Source organism: Carettochelys insculpta, chromosome 16 (assembly GCF_033958435.1).
Source record: "Carettochelys insculpta isolate YL-2023 chromosome 16, ASM3395843v1, whole genome shotgun sequence".
NCBI classification, from domain to species: domain Eukaryota; kingdom Metazoa; phylum Chordata; order Testudines; family Carettochelyidae; genus Carettochelys; species Carettochelys insculpta.
The window spans coordinates 39,332,337-39,340,535 of NC_134152.1; positions in this window are offsets into that span (position 1 = coordinate 39,332,337).

An 8,199-nucleotide genomic window follows, 5' to 3' on the forward strand; every position below is an offset into this window, starting at 1 on the left:
CATAAATAATTACAACAGAACTGCTGTCTACGCTGGATTCTTCTCCAGACTGTTGGTCAGTATCATGCTCTATATTATGTAAAGAGACGTGAGGGAAGGTCTGTAATAACTTCTGGTTCCCATTGTGTCTGAACAATGATGATATAGAGTCAAAATTCTGCAAAGTCTGAACTAACATGAAAATGGCCAGGGGCATGTAACCTTAGCCCTGGGTGGTAGGGCTTGGACCTCAGATTTGCTGGGGCACTTGCTAGCCTTGACAACCCTATTAAAATGGGGTTGTGGCCCATTGTGGGGGTCTCAACCCAGAGTTTTAGAACTGCTACACTATAATAATAATGTTCAGGCACCTCTCTTGTCCCTGCTTTTCAAGCCCCAGTACTGTTGTACTTCACCTGATGTTAGCTGTGACCAGCCCAGTCAAGAATTTCTTTATGAAATGTTTGTGAGCCTAGAATTCTGATTGTGGATGATCTGGGTTTTGGGGCATTAAGGACAAGGTGCCCATTAATAGCATTGCTCCTTTGTTACTTTAATTTTACATTCCTAGCACTCAAAGAATCATTCTAATATCTTCCATCAGCCAAAAACAATGGATCAAGTTCTGGAGGCTGCCAGACTCTGGGTCCAGGTCTTGTTCTCACTAACTAGCCCATCAATTTCAAAAATGCTGCAGACTCTCAAGTAATTCAGAATTTCACCCTTAACATTTATCCAGCATTTCTGCTTTTGTGCTGTAGACACAGCTTGATTGAAGAGCCTTGTAGTCTGAATTCTCCACCAAGGGATGCAGTAGCTCTTTAAAAATACACTAGTGGTTTGTCTTAGAGCATTAGTACTAGAAATCTCTCTGCTTCTCAGATTGTCCTACTGCCAGAAGCCTCAGCTGCTACAGACCCTCATGAAATTAAGTGCCTTTCATTAGACCAGGAGTTCTCAAATGTCATTCCATCCTGTCCTCCTTTTGACAACAAGGACTGTGTGACCCAAGAGGATGGACCAAAGACTGTGCCTGACTGAGACCCACCATTCTGGCAGGGGGAGTGGCCAAAGGGAGAATCAATGTGGTAGTGAGCATGACACAAAAGCACAGCCAGAGCTAGGGCTCCACGGAAGAGAAATGTTGGTGCTGACCATGTGTTTCATAAGGATTTGTGCTCCACGTAGCAGAGTTTTTCTTTGCTTTTCACTTGGGATGCCTGCTCCAGAGTTATGGCTATTAATTTTGCAGGTGGAACTTTGTCAAAAGTTAGTATCCACTAGAAGGAACAGAGGTGTAAAGTGACAGAGAGAAAGCCGTGCTAGTCCATATACTATCAAAACAAAAAAGCAGTAAAAGTAGCACTTTAAAGACTGAACAAAATAATTTATTAGGTGAGCTTTTGTGGGACAGACTATAGCCATACCGGGACAGACTCAATATTTAAGGCAAAGAGAACCAAAAACAGTAATCAAGGTTGACAAACCAGAAAAAAATTATCAAGATGAGCAAATCAGAGAGCAGAGGGGCAGGGGCAGGAGTCAAGAATTAGATTAAGCCAAGTATGCAAAAGAGCCCCTAAAGTGGAGTGCGTGCGCGTGCTCTCTCTCTCTCTCTCTCTCTCTCTCTCTCTCTCTCTCTCTGCGGGACTGTTCTCTAACTTTTGCAGATTGCTCCATTCAAATGTGGCTTCATGTCACACAATCATAAGGTTGGAAGAGACATGAAGAGATCATCAAGTTCAACTCCCTGCTTAAATCAGGACCACTCCCAACTAAATCATCCCAGCCAGAGCTTTGTCAAGCCAGGACTATGATAATTTACTGCCCAGAATTTCATCTTTTAACTTGCTCTGCAGTGTCACTAGCCATACATCAGTTCCTCTCCATGTCACACGCTGTGCAAAAGCCACTAGTCTCTGCTCTACAGAGGGAATGGGGTTGAAGCTGTGGGTGAGCTTGCTGACACATGTGCCAGGAGAACAGTGAAGCAGTCCAGCTGTCAGCAGCAGGGTCTTTACTTCTCAAAGCAGGTTTTGCAGAAACAAAGGACACTAAGCATATGGGTGACACATGGGGACACTTCCATACATTCTGTCTCTCTTCTACCCTCATGTTCACTTGGCCCCCACACCACTATCTCTGTACCAGCATTTCTTGTTCAGGTGTATATCTACATGGATCAGAAAGCTTGGGGAATGTGCTCACCCATAGCAGTGTTAATTTGCTAGTGTGGAGAGGGTCTCTGAGGAGGGGAGCCCATCGTCTGTTTGATAGGTCTTTGCTGTGCTCTCCCATGCATGTCATTGCTCTGCTTCTCCAGGGTGAGAGTAGCCTGCACTGTCCCTGCACCTGCCCTGCTCTTGCTGTGTTGGGAGATTCTCTCATTCAAACAATACATCTTCCAGGCCTCTGAGCTGCAAGGCTGGGGAGGAGAGGAGGGGACTGGAGCTGATTTTCACAGCCCTCAGTCATCTGCATTGTGCTACTCTTTCCTGCCACATCAAGAATTCATTGTTTCCTTCCACACGCTGACAGCAATAAACAAGCAGCCCCTGAGCCCAGGCACCCTTACTCAGGCCAAAAGTCACTGACCTGAGGGACGCTGTGTGAAGGCATCAGGATATGGCTGTATGTACAAAGCGAAGACACCTCTCCAGGGGCTGGCCAGGCAGGTGCTTTCACAGAGGACCTTGTTTCTTTACTGTCTCCAGGGAGCTTCTGTTTACAGCTTCTGAAAGGGGCAGGAGCCAGGCTGAACAACAGAGCCCTGATATGCATGGAGAAAAGACATGGCTGTGGTCCCTGACTGTGCTGCTGATGGCTGGGGCTCATTAAGGGGAAGCTACCAGATTGTTTTGCAATAGGTGAGCTGGGCTCTCCCAGCCGTCTTCTCCCCTTTGCTGCAAGGGGAAGTGTGGCCACTTACGCCCCCACTCTCCTGGGAACTGACTGTCTGCAATGGCCCTGCTGGTGGTTCTTTCAGGTTAAAAAACAAGATGCTGCTACCCCCTGTACAGTCTTTAAAGCAGCAGTTGCCCTATTGCAGTCTATCCTCAGTCACCCTGTGTGACAGGCCCCATGGTAAGCCTCATTGCACTGCTCCTGCCAGGCCTTTGCAAGGCAGCTTTAGCTCTTGAACACATGCCCAACCCCCACTCCTTCCTGTGCGCTCTCGCACACATGACTAGGCTCTAGGAGCACACAGAGAGCTTGCTCCCAGTGCTGGAAGATGACTGAGCCAGTGACTAACATGTAGTTGGGACTTTCCCACACATTGCCCTTTCCCCAGCTTTGAGGCATGGGGGAATTTACCATGGGCTGGGGGTGATGGGTGGAGGCAACTTCTCCCCACTTCAAGTGTGGCAGGTTTTGTTTGTAATAAGCCACCCGCACAGCAGTAAGGGTTAAAACACACTATAAGGAAAGCACAAAGGTGCCCATTGTGGGGAGAATTTGCTTACATTGCTCAATGTTGTAACCAAATCCTGGCTGCCTGGCACATGGGTATACGGTGATTCACCCTGACAGCAAAGCAAGCCCTTTGTTCCTCCTGCCACAGCAATACAAAATCCCCTGTACATAGCTGGCCAGCTCCAACTCCTCTCAGCAGAGGGCACTAGAAGATTGCCTCTTTTTGCAAAAGCCTTTGGATGTATATAAAAACAGGATACCATAGAGCTCTGGGGAATGCCCAGGAGGTCTCCATGCAGGCTACAGAGCTAGAAGAACACTACAGGTTCCATGCTGGGTTGGGTAAAATGTCAGGAACATGCCCCATGTTCTCTGCAGCACAGAGAAAAGGAAGCAGCCTAGGGAAAACCACTCCAGTGAACAAATGATTTGTTTGCCCCTGGAGGGTAGAAGTTTGGACTTGTAATTCAGCTTTGTGCTTCCCACAAAGCACAAAGTAGTGAATGGCCTGGTCCTGAGAGGTGCTTGGCACTCTCCATTAATGCATCTTCCTTACTCTAGCTCAGACCCTAGCTGTTGCTGGCACCATGAGGCAGGGACTGGTGCCACTCTGCACTGTCATGAATTATTTAGACTGTTCCATCAGATGGACAATTTTGTGCCTTTCCAGCTTTTGCCCATTCCAACATTTGCACTGGGGCAGCTGCAGCTGCATGGACTTGACTAGATTTTATGGCTCAATGCAACATGCATTTCCTAGTCCAAGTGCAAACAGTTCTACATCTCTACTCAAGGAAACCTGCTCTTCTCCAATGAGCTCCAGCAGCAGCCTAATACATTAATTTCCTTCAGAAATCAATCCTGTCAGGTAAGGTTTGAAAGCTGCAGTTAACAAAGCAAATGGGTTTGGAGCCCTTCTACCCTGACTCTGAATCCACTTGCCTCAATGCCAGCTCATTGCAAAGAGGCAAGGAAGCCACTGCAGCATAGATGGGTCTTGTTCAAGGGACTACATGCAACCATTCTATTGGTAATCTCTCCACTGGTGCACTGCTGCCCTCCATTGTCACAGCCTGTCCCTTAGTGGTACCCATCAGATTGGCAGGCATGCACATGCGTACGCACGCACGCACACACACACATATTGTGCACTAAGCAAAGACAGAAAGGTCAGGGCCCTGGCTTCCCTCAGTTTCTTCCTACCTGTGGCAGTTGTTAGCGCTCCCATTCTGCCCTGGTTAAGTTCCTTCTTTCTTCAGTAGCTACTGAAGATGTATTGTAGGTGTAGTGTCTCACACAGAAGACCAGCTTCAAAAACTGCTGGATCAGTTCTCCAAAGCGTGCAAGGACTTTGGGCTTACCATCAGCCTAAAGAAGACAAACATACTCGGTCAGGATGTTGCTGAATCCCCATCAATCAGCATTGACAACTATACGTTAGAGGTTGTCCACAAGTTGGTGTACCTCGGGTCCACCATCACTGACACCCTGTCATTGGACACTGAGCTAAATAGGAGGATCGGAAAAGCGGCCACAGCTCTGTCCAGACTCAGCAAGAGAGTGTGGAAGAACAACAAGCTGTACACTCACACCAAAATGCAAGTCTACAGAGCCTGCATCCTCAGCACCCTCCTTTATGGCAGCGAGACTTGGACCCTGTATGCCCGCCAGGAAAAGAGGCTGAACGTCTTCCACTTGTGCTGCCTTAGGCGCATCCTTGGAATATCATGGAAGGACAGAGTGACCAACACCGCCGTCCTCGAGCAAGCTGGAATCCCAATCATGCACACCCTCCTCAGGCAGCGTCGGCTCCGCTGGCTTGGCCACGTCCACAGGATGAACGATGGAAGGATTCCAAAAGACATCCTGTATGGTGAGCTAGCCTCTGGCAAAAGACCTCCCGGACGCCCCCAGTTGCGCTACAAAGATGTCTGCAAGAGATACCTCAGAGAGGTAGACATCGAGCTGGACAACTGGGAAGAACTAGCAGACGACCGCAGCAGATGGAGGCAGGGGTTACACAAGGGTCTTCAGAAGGGCGAGATGAAGATCAGACAGCTAGCAGAGGAGAAGCAAGTGCACAGAAAGCACAATAAGGACTTGCCAGACACCCACTACATCTGCAAGAGATGCAGCAAGGACTGTCACTCTCGTGTGGGTCTTCATAGTCACAATAGACGCTGTAAATGAAGTCCTCAATTGAAACTTTAAAGGGCGCGATCCATAGTCTATGCAGACTGAAGGATGCCTACAAACGTATTGTAGATGGTATCTGGCATTGTTAGAGAGGAGTCTGTGATGCTTAGCTTATCTTAGCTTATTTTAGGATTAAAAAGAAAGCTGTTTGCTTGTAATCTCATCTGGGAACAATGCCACTGCCAGAGTTAGGTCTCCTTCTCCATGCTGTGAGCCCTCTCACTCTTGCGGCAAACCTACTCCCTTAGTGACATGCACCCTAGCTGCCCTACATGCCTGGGCCAGGTTCATACAGGAAAGAAAGACATGAAAGGGTTTAAGCATTGATCCAAAAAGGACACGGCAGCCAGATTTCGGTACCTGCCATTGTAATTGGCTCTCAATGCTTACTGGAGCCATACAGCCCCATCTGGGTGCCAAGGGCCTCTGCATCACTCAGCCATGTGCCACTGGCCCTGTTGGTACCAAGAGGCAGGCTGGCTTCATCAGTGCCAAAGAGGAGGTACTGCAAGTCATGAAAGGACTCAGTACTGGGCATATCAGCATCAGCAGTGAAGAGGCTGAGCTCTAGGAAGGATGCAGGAATACATGCAGAAAGGAGGCACTATCCAGAGCACACCCCAAAAACAGGGAGTTTGCTGACTCCAGACCCCACTTTGGGCCTGTTGAAATCTCCTGCCAAAAGGCCAGCATCATCCGTGTCCCCTCAGGTCTGGTGTGACAGGAGCAGAACTTTTGCCCTGGCATCCTCTGCTCCTGAAGCTGCTGCAGCTACAAGAGTCCACTGAATCTATTGAAACCACCTTCCCTGGAAATTCAAGATTCACGCTTGGCATCAACACTGAAGGTAAATACACTCACAGATGCACTTGTGCACCATCACTGGATTTTATAATTAACGTACCTGATAAAACAGTACTGTCCAGGGGAAAGCCACAGTGGTTTCACATGTGCCTCTTTCTTTGGCACTGGAGCCACCTCTCTGGTACTAAAAGGGGCACCTCATCCAGGCACTGAAGAAGCAGGATGGAGTACACCACAGTGACCCAACATCTGTATCCAGTTGGAGCCAAGGGCCATTTTAGTAGCCCTTCTGGAACCAGCTATGATTCTCCCTCTGTCAAGAGTGTCCCTACTTGCTCTGCTGGTCATCAGGAACAACAATGCTGTGCGCACACCCTCGGCACTGAGTCCAGCACTTGGCAGGAGCAGGACCAGAAGTCATTTCACAAACTAGCCACAGAGGAACCCTTGGCATGCTCTTCCTCATCCTGATGAGGTTGTCTTGGTGGCGCTTAAGTCCTTGTCACCAGATGATTACAAAGCCTGTCAGGAGTTCTTAGAGCTTTGGCTCTGGACATCCCTCCAGAGGAAGGTCAGGAAAAGTCCCACAGGCTTGTGGACATTTTGATCATAGCCATTCTGCTAAGGATAGCTCTGCTCACTGGTGAAGTTATTCTAGAACTTACCAATGCAGCAAACGTGCTGGGCTCATGTGAAAGGGATGGAAGGAGATCTGCCTGTGCTTATCAATAGCTGAGACTGTGAAATTCTCATTTCTTTATTGTTCTCTCATTATGGTCCCCACTTCCTTATTGTTTGTCTGTAGGATCTCTGGTTCTTTAATGGCTTCTGTCTGTTATATAATTATTTTGTTAGGTGTAAATCTGTTATGACAATGGGGTTTGATGAGTTAGATAATTCTGTTATAGTATGTTAGGATTGGTTAGTAACACTTTAGTAGTATAATTGGTTAAGGTATAGCTGAGCAGGCCTCAAGTTTTGGAGACTGTTAATAAATAGAGGGTAAGTAGGATATTACTATGACAGGCTCTTTCAGTGGTAATAGACCCTGCAAAAAGAGTTTAAGCTTACACCTGAGCCTTTGAAATGGGTATGGGCACATATATTGAGAGGTTTATTCCTGAGTCCTGTAAATAAGTAAATGCGGGTGCCCGTAGACTGTCTGAAGGGCCAAGACTCTTGTGCGGTTAACACCCTCTCCTGAAAACATGTTGTTTACAGAAATACAACCTCTTCTTCTTGTAAGAGATATAGGAAAGATCTCTCCATTGCTCAGGGAAAATAAGGTTTACCAGGGTCATCCTTACCCATTGTGGTAAACCCAGTGGTAGACCCTTACCTGGAAGCTTCTGGAGCCTTCTAGAAGGACAGTATACTGGGTCCTATTGGGGGGATCCATGGAGTGGGCAGGCACAGCCCACCCATGACAAAAAGGCCCCTCTTATAGGGAGAGGGGACCCATTAAAAAAGGTCATGGCCCCAACAAAGTGCAGGGGACAACTAAAGAAAAAAAAACAGGGACAGGAGTGGAGGTCAAAGGTTTAGAAGGAGGGAACCAGAAGGGGACACCGAGCAGAGAACCCTGGACAACGCCCACTATCCCTCGAAGGTGTCAAGAGAGCCAGTGGACGCTGCCCAAAGGAACTCTGCCCGGATTCGTGAGCAGAGACAGGAGCAGAAATAGGCCCCACGGTCGCAGGACTCCCCCCCGCCAGCCTCCTCTCCCAAGTGTTATAAATGGCTACCTTGGCCATAGCCAGGAGGAGGCTGACGAGGAGGTCCTGCGACTTGGTGGGGCCACGGATA